This window comes from Oncorhynchus masou, chromosome 19 (assembly GCF_036934945.1).
Source record: "Oncorhynchus masou masou isolate Uvic2021 chromosome 19, UVic_Omas_1.1, whole genome shotgun sequence".
NCBI classification, from domain to species: Eukaryota; Metazoa; Chordata; class Actinopteri; order Salmoniformes; family Salmonidae; genus Oncorhynchus; species Oncorhynchus masou.
The window spans coordinates 23,522,611-23,547,164 of record NC_088230.1 but is presented as its reverse complement, the minus strand read 5'-3'; the positions used below and the strand labels follow the sequence as shown (position 1 = coordinate 23,547,164).

The window sequence follows — 24,554 nt, the reverse complement described above, 5'->3', positions numbered from 1 at the left end:
CCTGGCTGAATGGCGGCTCTGGCGGCTCCTGGCTGAATGGCGGCTCTGGCGGCTTCTGGCTGAATGGCGGCTCTGGCGGCTCCTGGCTGAATGGCGGCTCTGGCGGCTCCTGGCTGAATGGCGGCTCTGGCGGCTCCTGGCTGAATGGCGGCTCTGGCGGCTCCTGGCTGAATGGTGGCTCTGGCGGCTCCTGGCTGACGGGCAGCTCTGGCGGCTCCTGGCTGACGGGCGGCTCTTGGCAGACTGGCGGCTCCTGGCAGACTGGCGGCTCTGGACAGCCGGGAGACTTTAGCAGCTCTGGACAGGCGGGAGACTCTAGCAGCTCTGGACAGGCGGGAGACTCTAGCAGCTCTGGACAGGCGGGAGACTCTAGCAGCTCTGGACAGGCGGGAGACTCTAGCAGCTCTGGACAGGCGGGAGACTCTAGCAGCTCTGGACAGGCGGGAGACTCTGGAGCAGCTCTGGACAGGCGGGAGACTCTAGCAGCTCTGGACAGGCGGGAGACTCTAGCAGCTCTGGACAGGCGGGAGACTCTAGCAGCTCTGGACAGGCGGGAGACTCTAGCAGCTCTGGACAGGCGGGAGACTCTAGCAGCTCCGGACAGATGGAAGAATCTGGAGGCGCTGGAGAGGAGGAAGGCTCTAGCAGCGCTGGACATGCGGGAGACTCTAGCAGCTCTGGACAGATGAGGCGCACTGTAGGCCTGGTGCGTGGTGCCAGCACTGGTGGTACTGGCCCTAGGACACGCACCTTAGGGCGAGTGCGGGAAGGAGGAACAGGGAGTACTGGGCTCTGGACACGCACAGGAAGCCTGGTGCGGGGTGTCTGCACTGGTGGTACTGGGCTGAAGACACGCCCCTCAGGGCGAGTGCGGGGAGCAGGAACAGAACACCCCGGGTTGTGAAGGTACTCTGGAGATCTGGTGTGTATAGCCGGCATCAATTGTTCCAGAGCTTTAACACATGTTTCAGGATGAGTACTAGGAAATGACACATGGCATCAGACAGCTAACACGCTCCTCAAGGTGAATGCAGTGCATACTACGCCAAACCAACAGCTCTCTCTCCTCACTCTCCTCCAATTTTATCAACAACTCCTCGAATGTTTCATAATCTCCCCTCCATTCACTCTCCTCCAATTTGTCTAATAACTCCTCCACACTCTCAGACAAACACCTCAACTTCGCCGACTGCTCTGATTCCATCCTTGGCTCCCCACGGTAAACAGGGGCAGTTGGCACAGGTCTGACTCATGACTCTGCCACACTCTCCCTGTCCCCCTCCCAAGACATTTTTGGGGCTGTCTCTCGGGCTTCCAACTGCCCCGCCGTGCTGCTTCTCATTCCAGCGCATCTCCGCCTTCGCTGCCTCCAGCTCTTCTTTGGGGCGGCGATAATCTCCTGGCTGTGCCCAGGGTCCTTTCCCGTCTAGGATCTCCTCCCAAGTCCATTTCTCTAAATAGTGCTGCCTCTCCTGCTGCTCCCTGTTACCACACCGCTTGGTCCTATTGTGGTGGGTGGTTCTGTAACGGTTTTCTTCTGTGGACGAAGGATCAGACCAAAGCGCAGCGTGGTTAGAGTTCAACATGTTTAATAAAGACCATAAACGTGAACACTACAAAATATCAAAACAACAAATGTGAAAAATCAAAACAGTCCTACCTGGTGCATAGACACAAAGACAGAAGACAACCACCCACAAAACCCAACACAAAACAGGCTACCTAAATATGGTTCCCGATCAGAGACAATGACAAACACCTGCCTCTGATTGAGAACCATATCAGGCCAAACAACAAACCCAACATAGAAACACAAAACATAGAATGCCCACTCAGCTCACGTCCTGACCAACACTAAAACAAAGAAAACACAAAAGAACTATGGTCAGAACGTGACAGTTATCTCTCGATTGGAATCAAAGATAGTATAGACAACACATTAGAGGTATGCACATACTCACAGAATTATGCCATGAGATAATTATAATTATGAGAGATACATTTCACTTCACTTGGTTTAAGATGAGGTGATCTTCTCCACCACAAACAGAGATAAACAACAGTTAAACAACATATATAATTATGCTCCAACAGCATAATTATGCTTCATCTATAGAGCGTGAAAGTATGAAAACTTTAGAAACTAGAATCCTCCAACTATTTACTGAGATGAGATCATGGTTGTTATGCATGCTGAGTACAGTTTAATTATACAATTTAGTTGTGATGTGCACTGATATGGAAAGTCCCTATTGATATAATTAGCATTTTTCCATTTGATATCGATATCTTTTCATATACTTTAGGGGCCGTGGCCACAGGGGGCGCTTTCCCCACAAAACACGAGACACATCACCTCTGAGTTTCTATTGGACAAATTCATGTAGGTCCCTCCCCGTTTCGTTTGCTTCCGATTGTTTCCTAGAGTTAATGGTAAAACAGTTTCAGTTGCAAAATGTTTTGCAACAGGTTAAAGGTTTTTCTAGTGCTACCTTCTGTGACAAATTAATACAACCCAGGTAAAAAAAAGCTTTTGAAAGCCCCAAAGATAAAATCTACAATAACTGCCCGAAATGATTCAATATCAGCAACAAGTGATGTCTAGGCTACTAATTGCATCCACTCCTCTACCAAGCTAGAGATGATAGCTAGCTAACGTTAGCATAATATGGCTAGCTAACTGGTAAACACGAAATGTCTAAACATACTTAAGCAACAGTTTTGATTGGTCGGCTGCAACTGACATTGATGAGCTGTCCTTTTGACAGAAAATAGGCCTATATTTGTGCTCACCATTATTGATTACGTTGATTTCCACATGCCAGTCTCTTTGGATTAAAGGCTTAGATTACATTTAATGTCCTTTAAAATGCATTGTATTGTATTTCTGCAAATCCTTTCAAAAACTGTTACATTTAATATCTTATCAATTATTTGTCTTTACAGTGCAATTACAGTATTTTCCATATTGCCTGTAAAACAGATAAATAAGAACATTCTAATAGTCTGAGATAATGTCGTAAATATATATTTTCCTATACAAGAACTTAATATTCATTGCCATACCTTTTAGTTTCAAGTGTAATAGTAATTAACAACAGATTGTGAATTATGCTATAGACAACAAAACTAGTAAGGGAGGAATCATAATGACCTGATAAACAGCAGAGCAAACATCTGCTCATCAGAGGAGGCTGGTCGGAAGAGCTACGTGAGGACGGGCTCATTGTAATGGCTGGAATGGAATAAATGCAACAGAGGCAAATATGTGGTTTCTATGTGGCTCATTACAATGAGCCTGTCTTCCTATAGCTCCGTCCACTAGCCTCCTCTGCTGCTCACACTAGATCGTTTACCACCATTTCCAATCACTTCTTTATTTTACAAGATGCCTTGGTGTCAATCACTCAAATCAACTCAATTAATGTCAAACACACAAACAATGGCTTGGTATCATACTATCATACATATAATATCTGTGCCTTAGATGTACTTGCAGGTTCCAGAACATTGATACAGGGAAATTAAATAGGGGACCATCAATAAGTCTTGATGTCATCATACAGAGTTTGGGCTAATGAACTCCTAATAGCCTGAATCATTCCCTTGATGGAGCAAACCACCCTCGATAAACTACACAGAGATCCCAGAATTAAAATAAGAAGGTTCAGGGCCTTGAGCCTGCAGCTCATGGTAGTCCATTTGACCTGCAGGTGGAAGAGAGATGGCAGGATTTATTCGTTATTTTACCAGGTAAGTTGACTGAGAACACATTCTCATTTGCAGCAACAACCTGGGGAATAGTTACAGGGGAGAGGAGGGGGATGAATGAGCCAATTGTAAACTGGGGATTATTAGGTGACCGTGATGGTTTGAGGGCCAGATTGGGAATTTAGCCAGGACACCAGGGTTAACACCCCTACTCTTACAATAAGTGCCATGGGATCTTTAATGACCTCAGAGAGTCAGGACACCCGTTTAACGTCCCATCTGAAAGACGGCACCCTACACAGGGCAGTGTCCCCAATCACTTCCCTGGGGTATTGGGATATTTTTTTAGACCAGAGGAAAGAGTGCCTCCTACTGGCCCTCCAACACCACTTCCAGCAGCATCTGGTCTCCCATCCAGGACCAACCCCGCTTAGCTTCAGAAGCAAGCCAGCAGTTTTATGCAGGGTGGTATGAAGGATGAAGGTCATGGTTGCTCCCATCACCCATGAGCAGGGAGAAGTGGGGCATGTAGAGAGCCACGAGGATGGTCAACAGGAGACAGCCCTGCAGAACCAGAGTCCCTGTCTCCACACCGCCTGGCGCCACTTCCAGCCTCAGAACACTGCTCTGGAGGACCTCAGCCACAGTGTAGAAGGGTAGGGGGTATGAGAAGAGGGCCTTAGCCAGGAGACACAGGTTGACCACTATGCATACTTCAGTGGGAAGGTTATCAGTTATCACCTCTTTGATATCTTCACCCCCAGGTGAGGAAGGTCAGCACAGAGATACTGGTCTTAAACACACAAGCCAGGGAGTGTGTTCAACTCATCATGTAGGAGAAGTCCCCCTTATCCTCCATGCTTCCTTCCAGGGTGGGCAGGAAGATCTGGGAGGTGTAGCTGAAGATGATGACCTCCACAGTCACCAGGAACCTCTCAAAGTCCACCAAGAGGACCATCCTCCTCCAGGACCAGCAGTAGGCTTGGTTCAGGCAGTAGGCCACCATGATGAAGGTGATGAGGAACTGGGCCAAGGGGCAAAGCAGTCTGAGTCTGGAGACCATGACCACCATGCAGGGCACCAGGGTCAGGAAGGTCACCACGGACCAGGGGCAGGGGTAGGAAGGAGAAGCTGTGACACATGATGCTGTAACACACCAGGTATAGGATACATCATCAGCTTAACGACCTGCGTTGCGTTCACCACCCGACCGCCCAGCAGGCGGTGGTGTTTTCGTAGGTGTCCTGCACTCGTATGGGCTGGCACTCCTCATTGTCTTCATAAAGGCAGGATACAAGGATCGTACCTGTGTAGTTGTAGATGACCGCAGCGAGAAGGAACAGATGCAATCCTTGGTAGCCATTCTGAAGGAGAGAGTAAGGCAGCCCCAGAACAAACATACCCTAGGAGAAAGGAAAAAACAAACGAACAACAGGTAGAGTGGGAACATGCAGTGATTTTTCTAATAAAGTGTGAGTCATCACCAAGGAGAGTGTAAATTACAGATCTTTGCCAGAGACACGGTTGTTTGAAAACTGACACACATTAGAGGAGGATTTCTTAATGTACTCTAGACTAATCAGTACACAACATTAACACAACAATCTTAATCTGGCAACAAACTCCTAATTGGATATTCTGAGCACAATCTGGCTTCCAGTCAAATCGCAATGCAGAACAATGTAGCTAAGTAAACAAACTCTGTTTATAATATGATTCTGAGTAAATATGTAGATGCACTACATAGACAGAGTCAGGACAGACAGTAGGACACAGGGTAATTAGTGTTGTTGGAAAAGTACATGGGGTTGAGGATTATGATGATCGTATGACAAGGTAATATCTGAACAGATGAAGTTGTGAACAGCTTTTCAATAATCATACTCTGGCATAGACATACGAATAGGGGAAAACTGCTGAAATGCACATTTACTTACGTACTAAAATGATGCTTTAGTTCTTAAAATGGCCTTGTGGTCAAACATTTTACACAGGATTATTCTCAGCTCTTCTGTTCCTTCCATTAAATATATACCCAATGCATCTTCTAGGCACAAAAACAACAACAACGCAACACCGGTAATGCTCATACAGTGCACTTTCTAACATTCATTATCTTCCACAAACATTTCTTGAGAGTGGGAAAAACACGTAGAACATAAAGATAGAGAAGCATCTTTCCTAAATTGAGAAGTCTAAAATCTAGGTTACCTGAATGCCATTCGTCACATTCCATCCCGCTTCCCAGGTGGTGATTTTGACCACTGCACTCAACATGAACCTGAGAGGCTTAATTGGCTCTCCCTGACATTTAAATGGTCTAACAGGTGATACATTATGAGGGCTATTGACAGGCTGTTACAGAAGATAATCCCTTCTGGCTTTTAAGGTGAAAAATTAGTCCGTCGTGCAATGAATGTCTGGCCTCTGCAGAGGGCCTGATAGGGTCCCACTGAATTTCTAAGTTGTCATTTCTATTTTTAAACAACAAGATATGATAACAGTTGAGTGTTTTTGGGCAAATAACTTACATTTGTTGCAACTCAAATAGCTACCCTTGGTTCAACTATGGCAGTTAGACTTAATAACCTCTCTAGGGTAGGTGAGACGGTAACGTCCCACCTCTTCAACAGCCAGTGAAACTAAAATGAATTAAAATTCCTCAAGCACATGTATTTTACAACATTTTAAAGATGTAAACGATGTATTGAATCAATCTGTAGGATGTTTTTAACATAAATCTTCAATAATGTTCCAACCAGAGAATTCCATTGTCTTCAGAAGTGCGATGGAACAGAACTCCCTCTCATGTGAACGCGCATGATCAGAGCATGGTCAGCTCATGGCAGACCTTACTCATTCCCTCTCCTTTGGGCCCCACTTCACAGTAGAAGCATCAGACAAGGTTCTAAAGACTGTTGACATCTAGTGGAAGCCCTAGGAAGTGCAACATTACCAATATCCCACTGTATCTTCAATAGGAGCTGTGTTGAAAATCGACCAACCTCAGATTTCCCACTTCCTGGTTGGATTTTTTCTCAGGTTTTTGCCTGCCATATGAGTTCTGTTATACTCACAGACATCATTCATCAACAGTTTTAGAAACATTTTTAGAAACTTCAGAGTGTTTTCTATCCAAATCTACTAACGATATGCATATTCTAGCTTTTATGGCTTTGTAGCAGGCCGTTTACTCTGGGCATTCTTTTCATCCGGATGTGAAAATACTGCCCCCTCCCCCAAATAAGTTTTAACACCTGAGGGAACAATAGATCAGTGGTTCCCAACCAGGGGTACTTTTTCTACTCATAGCGTTGCTATGGCAATGCAGCCGAGCGCAGTAAATGGGTGAGTGGACCATTGCCATGTAATCACTTTACTCACAGTCTAAGATGTTTCTTTGTGACTTGTGAATTAGTTTTAGGCTAGTTCAATACTTTTATTTTATTTTTCGTGCTTCTACATCTGCAACGCTTGCTGTTTGGGGTTTTAGGTTGGGTTTCTGTACAGTACTTTTGTAAGGTTCTGTATTTATTTTCTTAGTCAACCTTGTGTTCTGTTTCGTTGTGTTCTTGAACATAGCCCTGTCTTTCATTTTTGTTCATTGATTTCACCTGTGTTAGTTACTCAACTGGTCCCATCAGCTCCTTAGTTAGTTCAGTTCATTCTGTTTGTGCCTTTGTGAGGTATTGATCGTTTTGAGTCTACTAAGCCTTTTCCTAGCTCGTTTGTGATAACCAGTTATAGCCTTCAGTCTTAGATTTGATTCACCTACCAGTTTGCCTACCTGTGTATGACCATTGACCACGATTCCTGCCTTCTGTGAAGGTGAAATAAACACCTGCCACACTCTGCGCGTGAATCTACACCTTTTTCTCCCTGAGTATTCAATACAACTTTGTGACATCGGCTGATGTAAAAAGGGCTTTATAAATACATTTGGTTGATTGATTTTCTTCCCCGTCGTTAGTACACACATTTTCCTTGCCAAGATTGGCCGTTTATGTCGAGTTTATTCTAGTCCTTTTACTAAAGCAGACACATTAAAATCATTTTAGTAAATTACCTGAAAATATTGGTATTGGCAGAGAATAATAGAAAATTAAGAGAAGATACTTATCCTTTTACAATTAGTCTTCTCTGAAACATTTCTTAGAATAACCGTGTAAAGAATAATTCTAGAATCTCTCTATGAATATTCATGTTTGGGCAGCTGCCAGCTGTGAGCCCGCAGAAATGTCTGTCAAAACAGAAAGGGTGTCACGCCCTGACCTTAGAGAGACGTTTTATTTCTCTATTTGGTTAGGTCAGGGTGTGATTTGGGGTGGGCATTCTATGTTGTCTATTTCTTTGTTTTGGCCGTATGGTTCCCAATCAAAGGCAGCTGTTTATCGTTGTCTCTGATTGGGAATCATACTTATGCAGCCTTTTTTTCCCACCTGTGTTTGTGGGTAGTTATTTTCTGTTTTAGTCTCTCTTACTTGACAGACTGGTTCGCTTTCGTTTTGTTACTTTGTTCGAGTGTTTATTGATAATAAAAGAAATCATGAACAGTTTTCACGCTGCGCTTTGGTCCACTCCTTCCGACGACAGGCGTGACAAAGGGATTATGTCAGAGATATCAGTTGGTGTCATCTAAGTTTAGAGATGGATTGTTAAAGATCCCCTCTGAAGTTAGAGCTTTTCCCTCATTTTAGCTTTGATAGGAAATTGAGGCTGTCTACTTACAAACCATTTTCTTTTTTAGTCTGTCACTAAGGGTGTTGTGTTGAAATGTAATCATTCCCTTTCACTGTAGGTTTGTGCCTTGTGTCAGTGTACGACTGAGGCTTGTTCCTCTCCTTTATCACATAGAGCTTTGTTCAGTGGCTTTTTCCCAGGTCAGTGAGAGGCAGGATCTGTATCCTTTCCTGTCAAAGGCAAGGGACACGTGTCTGTTAACAGAATCCAAAGCAGGGGGGGGACTCTAAATTTAGGCAGGTGATAAGCAAAAAATAGTGCTATATCGTCATGTATTCTTAAGACGGGCACAGGAAGCAGAAGACATTATATGGATGTGTGTCATCATCATGATGATCCCATTGGTCAGGAGTATTTGATAACAGAGCTAAGCAGACAGAGGTCTCTCTTCCAATGCTGTGGTCATTTAGGGCATCACCAAATCAGCCCAACAGATGTTTAGTGGAGGCTCCATGGCTGTCCAGATGGTAATACTGGATGGATGATGATATGCAAAACAACAACATAAGCCCCTTCAACATGAGGGAGAGAAGCTACTGAAATGGATATGTAAAGTTTCTAAGGCCTGTGCCACTCTGTGATAGTGTAGCTTCTTAGAGTGGCAGGTAGTCTAGCGTTAAGAGCGTTGGGCAAATGAATGAAAGGTTGCTGGTTTGAATACCTAAGGTGACAACTCTGTTGATGTGCCTTCGAGCAAGGCAATTTGCTCTGGGGGAGCTGTATTACTATGGCTGACCCTGTAAAAGACAACACATTTCACTGCACCTATCTGGTGTATGTGACAATAAAACATATTTTTTCCCTGTAACATTTCGGTTTGGAAGGCCACCAGCGGTAGAATAATGTCACTGGGACTACCTTTAACTTTTTCTGTTTGTTTGTCTTCTTTCCCATTATGACTGAAAAATAAAATGTTTACTGGTGAAATAGAAATGTATTTTTTTGTGGTAATTATGTACATAGCTCTGCAGAGCTGTGTTTCCAAACTGTGTGGAATACTTATAAGTATAAAATCAATACTTAATTCTGCCACAACAACAATGAGAACTGGGGCCAACTCTAGTCTGACTTAATCTTAGTAAATACTGATGAAAGGATGCTAATAAAATAGCTGTGGGTGCTTTGGCATTCATTTGAAATTGCTGTGTCTATCAGAAACATGAAGGGCTGTCCATTTGGTTTGAGGACAAAATGTTTGGAGCATAATATAGCAAAAGAAGAAATGCGTAGGAAGAAGGGCCTTGTTCATGAAACGGCATTGTATATTTCTAGACATACAGCTATTGTTAACGAAAAAATAATTGTGAGTGTAAATTGCCTGGTATTGAGACTATAAACATTTTTATCATGTATTTACAATAGTCTGACTTTTTCAGTGGTTGTTTAGTTTAAAATATTTGCATATGTGTATAGATCTTCATGCATGCTGAAAATTCTGTATCCCAGATTCGCATCCAATAGAGCTCTGTATGATAATATTATTTAACTTGCAGAAGGACACTACTAAACACATCACAGGACCTGTAGCCAGGACTTGAACCTATAACCTTTTGGCTACTACTGCCTCACGCATGGGCCCCATATGCAGCCCTTCAGAGAGCTGAGGGATTTCTTCTCTTATCCTCATGGCATACTCCCCACTCAGCAGCTGCACTGAGACACTGCTCTCATGTGATGTTGGCCTGTCTGTCCTGACTAAGTGATGGAAGGCCGACCTCTCGTTGCACCTTTTGGTCTCTGCAGGAGATCTGCCATCGCTCTCGCTCTCTCGCTCTCTCACTCTATCACTCATCTTCCTCACTCTCTCTTTCTCTCTCTTTCACTCTCTCTCTCTCTCTCTCTCTCTCTCTCTCTCTATGCTCTTCATCTCTCTGTCACTCTCTCTCCATTTGTTTGTACCTCTACCTTTGTCCCTTACTCTCTCTGTTTCCCCTATATGCATAAATCATGGCCATGACCCCTAACAGCTCGATACGGGGCCTATCTAGTACACACTGTGTGTCTTTACTTTGTGAAAACACCACAAAGCTCTGCACATCTGACCAGCCAGGCAGCCACACTCACCTCTAAGATTACTACATTACAAACAAAGCCACAGCCAACATGATTGAATTCATAATGCATCACAAGACAGATGGGACACAAGAAATGTTTGGTAAACATTTAATTCTTATTGTGTTGGGTGTCGTATTTCCCATTATACATATGCTGGGTGAGCCACACTGGAGCAGGCTACAGAGTAAATGTTACCAGGCAGGAGCAAATGAAATATGAATAGTGTCTGTGTGGACTGTGGAGCGGGTATGTTCTTTTGGTGAAGGGGTCTGACCATTCACACCCCCTGAAATAGATATATGCCCTCTGGGGATTTATGGGGCTAGGATATGATTGGACGATGTCTTGAGAGTAAATTATTCACTGGTGACATTCTCAGGCCTGGCTATGACCAGACAGGAGGTACAGTATCCAAACCCTTGACTTTTTCCACATTTTGTTGTGCTACAGCCTGCATTTAAAAGGGATTCATTTGAGATTTTGTGTGACTGGCCTACACACAATACCCCATAATGTCAAGGTGGAATTATGTTTTTAGAAACGTTTATAAATTAATTAAAAAATAAAAGCTAAAATGTCTTGAGTCAAAAAGTATTCAACCCTGTTGTTAAAGCAAGCCTAAATAGGAGTAAAAATTTGCTTAACAAGTCACATAAGTTGCATAGACTTACTCTGTAAGTCACTACAAAGATACAAGCGTCCTTCTTAAGGAAACAGCTCAGGTGTTTCACCAGGAGGACAATAGTGAGTTTAATGCAAGTTTAATGTGTTTAACAGAGTTCAATGTGTGATAGTATTTCATTTTCAATACATTTTCCATACTTTCTAAAAAAATAATTCACTTTGTCATTATGGGGTATTGTGTTTTTGTTTTTTAAATAGATTTTGAATTCAAGCTGTAACAAAACAAAATGTGGAATAAGTCAAGGGGTATGAATACTTTCTGAAGCCGCCGTACATAGGAAGAACGTTCATTAAAAGTGTGAGACTGAGACATTCCACTCAACATCCCCTTGAATCCTGCATCAGCAGACGCTAGTCGTCATATGACTTATCCATTATCTAATGGCTTCAGTACTGACAGCATCCTAGTCTTCTATTGGTCTATTGGATTTAATACCTACGTTTCTGGTGTCAGAAGCTACAGAAGGGAGATGGGGGTTTGTTATTGGCAAGGCTACCAATTGAGCCTGCAGTTCTTCATTTCCTCCACGTCATTTAGCCTAATGAAGTTGCAAATGTGTATTCCTTTCTAAATGTGCATGATAGATAAAGTCAATTCTTGCACTTCTAGGAAGCTTGAACAGGAGAGTCCTCAGATGTTTTCTCAGCTTCCAATTACTTGACCATTTGTATTGCACTAAATGGATTCTCTTGTCACATTTGAAACCCGTGGGCAGCTTGTTTAGAGAGCAACTTCACAAAGTATTGCCAGCAGATTTTGATTTTAGGGCTGTCTGTACTCATTTTCCTCAATTCACTTTATCATGAAATGTTTTCAAACTATGTGCAATGTGACTTTGCTAAGTCAGTACTTAGTCATCTGGTGTACTAGTCTAAACCATGTCATAGTCTGTATTTAAATTCACATTTATTAACATATCTTACTTTAAAAGTAGATGATTATACTTTTAGAAAAAAAGTTGCTATCTAGAACCTAAAAGGGTTCTTCAGGTGTCCCCATCAGAGAACCCTTTGAAGAAACCTATTTGGTTCCATGTAGAACTGTCACAACTCCTACCGAAGGCGGCTCCCCTTCCCATTCGGGTGGCGCTTGGCGGTCGTCGTCACCGGCCTACTAGCTGCCACTGATTCTTTCCTCCCCCTCCTTGTCTGTTTATTGGTTACACCTGTTGTTTATTTGGTGATTAGTTGGGCTTTATTAGCCAGCCGGCCCACCTGCTCTTTGTGCGGGATTGTTTGTGTGACTAGTGTTGTTAGAGGTTAACGTGTTTTCCTGTTCGTGTGTTTTTTGCGGGACTGTTTTAGTCCCCGTGTTTGGGGCAGTTGTTTCTGTGTGCGCCCTGTGTTTTTGTGGGGTGGCTTATGTTCGCCGTTTGTGCATTAAATAGCACTACCCTGAACTCTCTGCTTCCTGCGCCTGACTTCGCACGCACTATACCCAGATCGTTACAAGAACCCTTTCTACATGGAACTCAAAAGGGTTCTACCTGTAACCCAAAAGGGATATCCAATGGGGACAGTCAAAGAACCCTTTTGGAACCCTTTTTTCTAACAGTGTACACAATCCCTGGGATGCCAGGTGTTATCCTTTATCTGGCACAAGGAGCATTATACAGACATATCTGCATCATGTTTTGGTCATTTTCTTATTCCTTGTGTACTGGCATTGTGGACTCTCTGATATCAGACCCATAGTTCCCATGCATCAGCCTACCCCCATAGCCAGCTGTGTCTTAGGGGAAATATTACACACAGTGGTATTACACCATCAAGCTTGGCTTATATCGCTAATGTGTACATTAAGTTGTCCCAACTGTAAACAACATGGGATCTCCTTCACGCCTCCATTCAATGGGCTCTATGTAGACTTTGGGTCCTTTGAAAAATGACTCCAGCTGAAAGCACACTGTGATAAATATGAGAGCAGAACCCACAACATATTGTACAGACAATGTCATGAGGACGTATACTGAAGTATCACAGAGATCCTTGATTTAGCCAGAGGACTGTATGTAGTCTCTTCCTCTCTTCCTCCTTTTGGTATTTGGATTCGTTCCCACACTGGCCTGCCTGTGTTTCTTCTGTGCAGAGGAGATTAAAGGCGTCCGCATGCTTCCCAGCGAAACAGTTCGGTAGACTTCCTGCATATATTATTACAACCGTTTGTGACGTTTTTGGAGTTTGGTGAGTCACACAAAAATGTCCTGCCCGCAAGCTGAAGTTCGGGGCCGAAATCTACGCTCGCTTTGGCTGTGATTGGTCAACGGTAGGGATTTTTTATCTTCATTGTTTTTATTGAAAAAAAAATGGAAATTGTGCAAATAAGATCTCTTCAGTAAAAATGTATTCTTACTATTTTGAGAAAGTGTATACTGGCTACGGCGTCTCAAAATGGACAAACATTACTATTGCTTGCCACATTTTCAAGTGTCTCTTTTAAGGTAGTATGCGAGCACACCCATTTGGTTCGGCTACCCGAGTTTGGCTAGGTGCCAGCTGAACTGAAGCATGCTGATGCCTTAAGTCCCACATCAGCCCCCCCAAACTAATGGCTATTTGGCTTCCCTGAGCCTGTCGTCTGAGAGGTGCGACTGTGAGCACGGGCGAACCCTCTCCTCCAGGGCATGCTTGAAACCCATTTCCATTTGTTTCCCATTATACGTATTGCTGAACCAGCAAATAAGGTGTTATTGAGATGTCTGTTGAAGGTGCTTAGCTATGATTCATTGGAAACAAATAGCACCTTGACAAGTGGAATGGGCTTTTAACATATTTATAACATGCATTGCACCGTGGGGCCCCATTCTCACGCTGCCTTAATTTGTAATAGGAAGAAGGGCTTCAGCAGGAATCCTTCCCTAGCAGCCAATTGAATATAAAAATGTCTTCCTATATTTTTAATGAGTGCTGCCAGTAGGTGACGCATGGCATTGGATCATAGCCATTCCTTTTTGGCTTCACATTCCTGTGATTTAGAGCTTTAAAATATCGGCAGTCTTTTTTCTTTTGGGAAAGCTATAAATATCACATTTACATGATTGCCAGGATTAAATAAGTATTTGAGAAACAAGCAAACTTACACATTTACCAACGGGATACCTTTTTGTGACAGCATGTTAAGCCTTATTTCCCTCTCTGCTACCAACTCAACTGTTGACTATTTAGACTATTTAGACGGACACCATGCATTTAAACTGGTTACATGTTTAATCATTCTAGTTGTGATTTTCTAACCTTAATAACATCCATTACTGCTGCAATTATTAGATTAGTTGTTATTTGATATTCCCGGAGCTATGAGACAAAATCTATCTGTGTTGATCTGGAAGCAGTCTTTGATTATAGGCTGTTCACTTAGAACACTGTCCTTTCATGCTTATTTCTCACTTTAATTTGGTCTTAATTGAATCTATTTATGTGTCCCAAATGACACCCTATTTCTTATATAGTGGCCATCTTTTGACCAGAGCCCGAGGAGTGCCATTTGGGATGCAGACTAGGCTCAACAAGACGATGCAATAGCACCACCCACATGATAGCAGGCAGTCTGTCTTTTACAACACCGTCATGCTTTATCCTATTCTGTGGGCTCCTTGTAATGTAAAACTAATTTAAGAAATGACTTTGTCTTGTTCAATGTCCCTTTACTAGAAACAGTACAGTTTCCGCACCAGTCTGTTCCTACCTATCAACAGCACACTACACACACTATTATTGTACACAGAAAATGCCAGCGACTTGTCAATTTGACACTAATGTTTGATAATAAAAAAATATCCAATTAACTAGTAATGGTATATTATGACTCAATTACAAACAGGGCCTTAAGGTACAGGGCCTTCAGAAAGTATTCATACCCCTTGACTTATTCCACATTTTGTTGTTACAGCCTGAATTCAAAATTGATAAAAAATGTTCTTCTCACCCATCTCCACTCAATACCTGAGAGAGAGAGAGAGATTTGACTTTTTGTCTTTCTTTAATGAAACATTCTCATTTCATTCAAACCCCCCTTAAAATAAAACACCAAAATATATCCTGTACAGCATACATGTACCATACTCACCTTGCCCTCTACCCCATGATACAAAACAACCAAAACCTCACTACTTCTACAACCGTATATCCAAAACATCTTCCCCAGTTATACAGACAGCAAACCCGACACACCGTATCTCCTGAAACATCTCCACATTTTTTATCATTTTATAGAACCCAAATTCAAGGCGAGCAGAGACCATCGCATTAAACAATAGTAAAGGTTCTGTTATCCCCCCACCTTTGACCCTGTTCCTCCTTGTTAGCCAAATAGCCAACTTTGCCTGAGCAAACAGAAAATTCAACAAAACACATTTGGCCTTTCCCTTATTTGAATACCGGTACCCCATTATAAACATCCCAAAAGTAAAAACCACTCCAAACCTCTCACACAGACATTCCAACATAAACATTAATGGCATTAACCTGGTGCACACAGAAAACACATGAATCACAGTTTCTCTCATAACACAGAAAGGGCACCCCTGCCCAACTCCTGGGTCGACCTATGCCAACCAGCTGTTAGTGGCCAGGGCTTCATGTAGAACCCTCCACTGGAGGTCCTCTGACCTCCTTGGTACTGGGGCTTTGTAGAGCCCCCTCCATCTAAAACCCACCATACTCTCCACCCAACATACTCTCTGCCACTGATGTGCCTTCACTCCTGTTAGGCTCCTAATGTTCCTTACCTTAACGCAGAGGTTGTAGATGACTTTACCTCCCACCCCTTCAAACTCCCCCAGGCTCTGAGTTTTAAAATCTAACAAGTCCTCCAGACCCCCTTGCCAGTCCCCAGTCTCTGCCGTCATCTGCAGTGGCGGAAACATTGGTGGCACCTCCCCATTTGCTCGCTCAACCACCCCCTTACTGGCTCAGACAGTGCCTCCTGGACCTCCTCCAGGAATCTTTCCAGCAGCCTAGGATACTTTATTCCTGTTTGTTGTGGCAGGAATTTTGGGCTTTTCCACCCCTCCTCTCCCAGCAGTCGCAGGTCACCCAGCCTTAGTAAACCCGCTGCCATCAGTTTCCTCTGCAGGGTGGCCGACTGAACCGATCTCAAAGGGATGGTTGTGGAAGATAGGCTCCACCCAAAGCCCAGGCTCCACCCCCTTCTCATGGGGGCCTTAGCAGCTGCCAGGCCCTCAGCACTGCAGAGTAAAAGTCTGAGAGACCTGCTGTACTCAGCCTCTCCAGCTTCATGAGGAACAGCTGCCGGTCTAACCCTAATCCGCCAGCTCTCCTCAGCAGCGCGCATGCTGGTTCCCTCCAGCCGACATCAGTATGGTACAGCAGTCTCTGTAATGTCTTAAGTCGGAAAGCAGCCACCCTGCTCTCCAGTTCCACCAGGCCCTGTCCTCCTTTGTTGAGGGTCATGTACAACAGTGATGGCCCGATCTGAAAAAGTCCACCGTTTCCTTTGCAGGTCTGCGAGCCCAGCCCAGGTACACCCCTGACATTTTAAGACCTTCACAACCCAATAGCAATCCCCCTGGAAGCAGAGGAGGGGCCCTATCCCCCCCATGCCCCACATAACAGGGCTTTGCTCTTGCCCCAGTTTACCCCAGCTCCCTCATACACCTTCAGACTAGTCTCTAGTGCCTGCATATCCTGACCATCCCTGACCATCACAGAAACGTAATCTGCATATGCTGACACTGCTATACCTGTCAACACACCCATGCCTGTCCAGCACTCTCCTTGCAGTCTCTTGCGTAGCAGGCCCAAAAAAGGCTCAATGGCTAGTGTATATAACTGCATCCTTGTCTAATGCCCCTGTCTCACCCAGACTGGTCTACTGTGCGCCCCTCCCACCTTGACCATACATGACGCCCCAGCATACAACCTCTTCACACTGGCCAAAAACATGTCCCTGATTAAGAACAAGTTGTCTGTGATTGAGCGTCCCAGTCCACAATATGTTTGGTCCTTGTGTACTATAGAGTCCAGATGGGACTTCAATTTGTTAGAGAGGACCGTAGCAAGTATTTTATAGTCCGCACAGAGCAATGCCACAGGCCTCCAGTTCTTAAGTTCACACAAGTCCCCTTTTTTGGGCAGGAGAGTCAGAGCTGCCCCAGCTCATCGGCAACTCTCCTACACCGACGCATTCACGCAACACTCAAAAGAAGTCAAGTCCAATTATTCCCCTGAATTATTTTGTAAAACTCCACTGGGAGTCTATCAAACCCCGGTGCACAGCCAGGGGACATCTGGGTTACGGCCTCTGCCAGTTCATGGGACAACAGAGGAATGTCCATTTCATCCCTATGTGCCAGAGAGAGCTTAGGGAATCCTGCAAACAAGACCTGAGCACTTATGGCATCACACAGTTCTGCCCTGTACAACTTAGTATAAAACTCCACAGTCCGCTCCCGCATCTCCCCCACCACAGAGGTCACCCGCCCATCAGACAGCCGTAGACAATGCATACCCTTGGTTTCACCACTCTGTCTTTCCAAACCAAAGAAGAAGGAGCTGAGAGCGTCCGTCTCCTTGAGCATGGAGAACCTCGCTCTTGCAAGTGCTCCCTTTGCTTTAACCTGCCCAGGTCCCTACGTAATTCAGCTAAATTAGCCTGGAGCCCCAGCATCTCCACCTCCTGTAGGGGAATGGTCCCTTTATTGATTAAGACTTATATGCTTGCTACAGGCCTTATAATAGCATGCCTCACTATCATACTGTTGCTATATGTCTGAACTCTGCCACGGTTACACCCGAGCTGTTGCAAGAACATGCCTGCAGGCTGGGCGAGAGACAGACCAGAACTAGGTAAAGAGCTGAGAAGTAAACACTGAACATGCCTGCAGGCTGGGCGAGAGACAGACCGGAACTAGGTAAAGAGCTGAGAAGTAAACACTGAACATGCCTGCAGGCTGGGCGAGAGACAGACCAGAACTAGGTAAAGAGCTGAGAAGTAAACACTGAACATGCCTGCAGGCTGGGCGAGAGACAGACCGGAACTAGGTAAAGAGCTGAGAAGTAAACACTGAACATGCCTGCAGGCTGGGCGAGAGACAGACCGGAACTAGGTAAAGAGCTGAGAAGTAAACACTGAACATGCCTGCAGGCTGGGCGAGAGACAGACCGGAACTAGGTAAAGAGCTGAGAAGTAAACACTGAACATGCCTGCAGGCTGGGCGAGAGACAGACCGGAACTAGGTAAAGAGCTGAGAAGTAAACACTGAACATGCCTGCAGGCTGGGCGAGAGACAGACCGGAACTAGGTAAAGAGCTGAGAAGTAAACACTGAACATGCCTGCAGGCTGGGCGAGAGACAGACCGGAACTAGGTAAAGAGCTGAGAAGTAAACACTGAACATGCCTGCAGGCTGGGCGAGAGACAGACCGGAACTAGGTAAAGAGCTGAGAAGTAAACACTGAACATGCCTGCAGGCTGGGCGAGAGACAGACCAGAACTAGGTAAAGAGCTGAGAAGTAAACACTGAACATGCCTGCAGGCTGGGCGAGAGACAGACCGGAACTAGGTAAAGAGCTGAGAAGTAAACACTGAACATGCCTGCAGGCTGGGCGAGAGACAGACCGGAACTAGGTAAAGAGCTGAGAAGTAAACACTGAACATGCCTGCAGGCTGGGCGAGAGACAGACCGGAACTAGGTAAAGAGCTGAGAAGTAAACACTGAACATGCCTGCAGGCTGGGCGAGAGACAGACCAGAACTAGGTAAAGAGCTGAGAAGTAAACACTGAACATGCCTGCAGGCTGGGCGAGAGACAGACCGGAACTAGGTAAAGAGCTGAGAAGTAAACACTGAACATGCCTGCAGGCTGGGCGAGAGACAGACCGGAACTAGGTAAAGAGCTGAGAAGTAAACACTGAACATGCCTGCAGGCTGGGCGAGAGACAGACCAGAACTAGGTAAAGAGCTGAGAAGTAAACACTGAACATGCCTGCAGGCTGGGCGAGAGACAGACCGGAACTAGGTAAAGAGCTGAGAAGTAAACACTGAACATGCCTGCAGGCTGGGCGAGAGACAGACCGGAACTAGGTAAAGAGCTGAGAAGTAAACACTGAACATGCCTGCAGGCTGGGCGAGAGACAGACCGGAAAAGGTAAAGAGCTGAGAAGTAAACACTCTCTAGGTTGGCCACTTTGATCTTGTGCGACAGTGGAAAATGCTGATGATACTTAGAATTTAGAGAAGTTACTGTTCTAGGTATCTGCATTAATGTAACCTCAACTCATTGGACATATACATTGAAAGTAGGTGATCACCACCAGGGAGTGATCACAGGTATATAATCAGCTGCGCCCTTTGCTTGGTCGCAGAGCTTACTCTGAGACACAGTTGAAGTCGGAAGTTTACATACACTTACGTTGGAGTCATTAAAACTTGTTTTTCAACCACTCCACAAATTTCTTGTTAACAAACTATAATTTTGGCAAGTTGGTTAGGACATCTACTTTGTGCATGACACAAGTCATTTTTCCAACAATTGTTATGGTGTATGTAAACTTCCGACTTCAACTGTACATGCTGTGTTTCCATTGTTAACTTCTGTCTGCAATTGCATTAATAAAGGTTTGATTGATTTACTTAAAGAAGATATTGTCTGACTGCTGATTTCACCAATAAGCCAATGATTGACAAGGAACAAGGAACCTGACACCTACATCTCACTAATACTACGCTTGAGTTCCTCCAATACTATCCTAGCCTCTGAGGATGATAGAGCTGTATACTGTCGACAGTAAAGCCGAATTTGGACTTTCCCCACATCCCACCATTGACTCAGACTCATACTACTCTCTTTGCTGCCTCCACCTTTCCCAAAAAATCTGGAAACATGAGCAAAAATAGGCATCTTGTAAGAGCTTTACATTAAACTTCCAATAGGATGCATGCCGAGGCCCTGGTGAAATAGACAGCCGATCCATGGTTATGTGGTGATCCGAAAAACCCACCGGGAGGATGGTAGCGCCCAACAGTCTATTGCTCTGATTCCTGGACATACAAAAACGATCAAGTCGGGTTGCGCTCACCCTAGCCCCAAACACCATCACCCATGTATACTGTCTTGTTTCAGGATGTTTAGTTCTCCAAACATCCACTAGGTCGAACTGATCAATGATGTCCCATAACACTCCCACTGACCCTGAATGAGGCTCCTCCCGACTTCTGTCTTTTGTAAAAATCCATTGTACAGATCCAGTCCATGCCGACCACCAGCATCTCCTCAGGTGCTACCTGTGAGAGTTCCTGTCTAAGACACCCAAATAGAACACCCCTCTCTCTAAGTGTGTTAGGCGCATACACATTTCTAAAGAAAAATCCCATGTTGTTAATTTCTGCTTTCACAACAAGCAGCCTACCCCTACACACCTCCTTTGAGGAGCACATTTTTACAGACAGACCTGGTACAAAAACGACTGCCATCCCTGCACTAAAATTTGTCCCATGGCTCAACACACTTAACCATTTCCACCAGAACCTTTTTTTGTTTTACATATTCACCCAACACACTCCTCTTTCCTGCATCTCTGGCTCCATTTATATTAAGCAAGCCTACCCAAAGAGTCTCTATAACAAGTGGGAGAAAAGCTAACAAATAAAGAGACCAATAGCAAAGCTCAAACAACCCCAGTGCCAGAAAGAAACTATTCATCTAAACTGTGTCTGAAGGTCGACCTTTACGCACTGTTGTGACCCACTTCCTCAACCTAAACCGTTTCCTGGGTGAGAGGTCTTCCATGCCCCTCATTTTTCATTGCATGTTGCACTGATCTTACAAACTTTCTCGGATGAGAATAAAAAGCCTCAAGATGAACTTTTTTTCCCCTTTGTGAAACTTTGTCAGTTCCATCAACATATACTTTGACCCTTCTGCTTGACTGGCTGTCAGCTCTGGACACATTGAGGAGGAGTCTGAAAAAAGGCCTCGTCCTCATCATCTTCCTCAGCCTCACTTTCCCCCTCCTCATCTCCATCTCCCATCCTGACCACCTGCCCTTCCTCTCTGGTCAGGACCTCCCCCCTAGCACCAGGCAAAGGTTCCTTGGTGCCTTTGACCACACCAGCCTCTCCCCTCCCAACTTCTTTCTTCTTCCCCTTTTTCCTTTTCCGCTTGACACCCTCCTCCTCCCCCCTAGTTTCTTACACTTCCCCACTATACTCTCCTCATCAACTAGCATAACCTGACTAGACACAGCATCATCTACACCACTATCCATAACCTGACTAGACCCAGCCTCATCTACACCACTATCCATAACCTGACTAGACCCAGCCTCATCTACACCACCATCCATAACCTGACTAGACCCAAACTCATCTACACCACCATCCATAACCTGACTAGACCCAGCCTCATCTACACCACCATCCATAACCTGACTAGGCCCAGCCTCATCTACACCACCATCCATAATCTGACTAGACCCAAACTCATCTACACCACCATCCATAACCTGACTAGAACAAGCCTCATCTACACCACTATCCATAACCTGACTAGACCCAGCCTCATCTACACCACCATCCATAACCTGACTAGGCCCAGCCTCATCTACACCATCATCCATAACCTGACTAGGCCCAGCCTCATCTACACCACCATCCATAACCTGACTAGGCCCAGTCTCATCAACACCACCATCTGTAGCCTGACTAGCCCAGTCTCATCTACACCCCCATCTGTAGCCTGACTAGGCCCAGCCTCATCTACACCACCATCCATAACCTGACTAGACCCAGCCTCATCTACACCACCATCCATAACCTGACTAGACCCAGCCTCATCAACACCACCATCCATAACCTGACTAGGCCCAGCCTCACCTACACCCCCATCTGTAGCCTGATTAGGCCCAGCCTAGACCCAGCCTCATCTACACCACCATCCATAACCTGACTAGGCCCAGCCTCATCTACACCCCCATCTGTAGCCTGACTAGACCCAGCCTCATCAACACCACCATCCATAACCTGACTAGGCCCAGCCTCATCTACACCCCCATTTGTAGCCTGACTAGGCCCAGCCTCATCTACACCACCATCCATAACCTGACTAGACCCAGCCTCATCAACACCACCATCCATAACCTGACTAGGCCCAGCCTCATCTACACCCCCATCTGTAGCCTGACTAGGCCCAGCCTCATCTACACCACCATCCATAACCTGACTAGACCCAGCCTCATCTACACCACCATCCATAACCTGACTATGCCCAGCCTCATCTACACCCCCATCTGTAGCCTGACTAGACCCAGACTCATCTACACCACCATCCATAACCTGACTAGGCCCTGCCTCATCTACACCCCCATCTGTAGCCTGACTAGGCCCAGTCTCATCTACACCACCATCTCTAGCCTGACTAGGCCCAGTCTCATCTACACCACCCTCCCTGGCATGACAAGGCCAAGCCTCTGTTGCCTGCGTCTCATTGCCCCCTAGGCCCATTGACCTCAATTTCCCTCACTGGCGCTTGTACCCTCACCTTGTCCATGGACTTTATGTCTGCACGCAAAGCTCTTATGCCCCAAAGTCCCACACTCAAAACACAGTAGACTATATGTTCTGGTAAAACCTGCTTAGAGCCCCTACCCATGTATCACTTTTAAATGCAAATTTAGCTGTTGCTCATTGTTATTCAGAAACTTGAATAGATAATAATGGCAAATTCCCAGACACATACATTTTATATATATATATATATATAAGCATGAAACTTGAACACTTGTTTTCCTGATTTGATCATCCGTAATAATCAGTAGGCAAGTGTTCAAGTTTCTGAATATATATATATGATCAAATCAGGAAAGAGCTGAGTCGTTTTGATAAGTTTGCTAGCGGTTTACTGTATTGTCGGCAGGTTCAGGCAGATGCCTTTAAGCATGTTGTTTTGTTCAGGAGGCAAGTGTTCAAGTTTCTGAATATATATATATATTGTATGTATATATTGTATATATTGTATACATATAATGTATGTGTCTGGGAATTTGGCATTATTATCTATGGCCTAACCAGGGGCGAGGAGGGAAGGCACATTCCTACACATTCTGTTTCCCGTTTAGACATCTGGACTTTCACTGGGCAAGAGCTGGAGGTGGGGTGGGGATCATCCTCACTTAAGTGTACTTTGGCAGGTGTTCCATCCAGCCCGAACCCTCCACCTCAAAGCATCGGAGCAGAAGGCTGGGCCATCGAGCTGCTGCAGCTCCATTCACACTGCTCTGGAAGCAACACAGTCAAGTAGCTAGGAGTCAGTCATTTAACTTCAGTGTTCAACGCTTTAAACTAAATGGTATTTAGAGAGATGAGATGTTCTGTTCTAATATTTTCCTTAATTTTCTTGTTTAATGAGAAGAACTTGCCATAAAGGCTGTCTGGTCGCTTTTATGAACTTAAACATTTTATGGGCAGAAACCAATCCAAATTTGCAAAAACTGTCAAATGAAATATGTGAATTGTGACTCGCAGCATCTCCACTTCCACTCCACAGTTAAACCAGCACTTTATTGCAGTTTACAGCATATTGTTAATTTCCATCAGGAAAATGCACCAAACTGCAGTGGGAAACGAGCTCTCCAGAACAGAGCAGCAGAGACTGCAGGTTGAGTGGCCTAGACATTTCTACACCATCTTTCTCATTTAGCATGTAGGGCTACTGTAGTGTAGACATTTGGTTGGGAATGAAAACGTGTGCCTATTTGTTATTTTTCATGTATTATAACATATGCCATTAGCATTTGTATGTAAGTATGATCCATCTCATTTAAAGTGAATAAAAAAACTAAAAAACGAACATCCATTGGAATGAATGAAGATGTTTGGATCTATGTGGTTGTTACATTGTAAATCAGCAAAGGGAGAATTATCCCCTTTTATAAACATGTAAGGAGCATTGGCATGTGTTTGATTTGGCCTTGGCTGGGCTGGTCATGAGCAAGTGCTTCAGTCCAAATGAAACTGGGATGGTTACCATGTTAAATCACCCTGGGGATCCAACAGCCAGACACATCAGGCTGCTTCACGGAGATTTACCGGTGACTGGGCTGCACCACACTAAATCACAGTGACCACTTACTTTGGAGGGGACAGGGATGGAGAGGAGAGGAGCAGCTACGGCAAGGTACCAAGAGGAGGGACGTGGGTGACCTACCTGTTTTAGTATTGTCCAATACTAGTGGGTGAGGGAGATAAGGCATTCAGAGAATTTTAGGATTGTGGTGTTACTGACAAGGACTGTGGGCAGTGTTGTCTCAGGGCTGTTGGGAAAATACACATCTGTCAGAGGACATTCCAGTGGGTCCCAGTCTTGAGGGGCGATCGGGAATAGGGGGGACTGGGAAAATGTTTGCATTG

General features: G+C 44.8%; 1 pseudogene; it reads right to left on the bottom strand.

The window, feature by feature from the left end:
• Window positions 1-1,163: 1,163 nt before the first annotated feature.
• Window positions 1,164-16,483, bottom strand: LOC135505631 (vesicular inhibitory amino acid transporter-like; annotated as a pseudogene).
• Window positions 16,484-24,554: the final 8,071 nt, after the last annotated feature.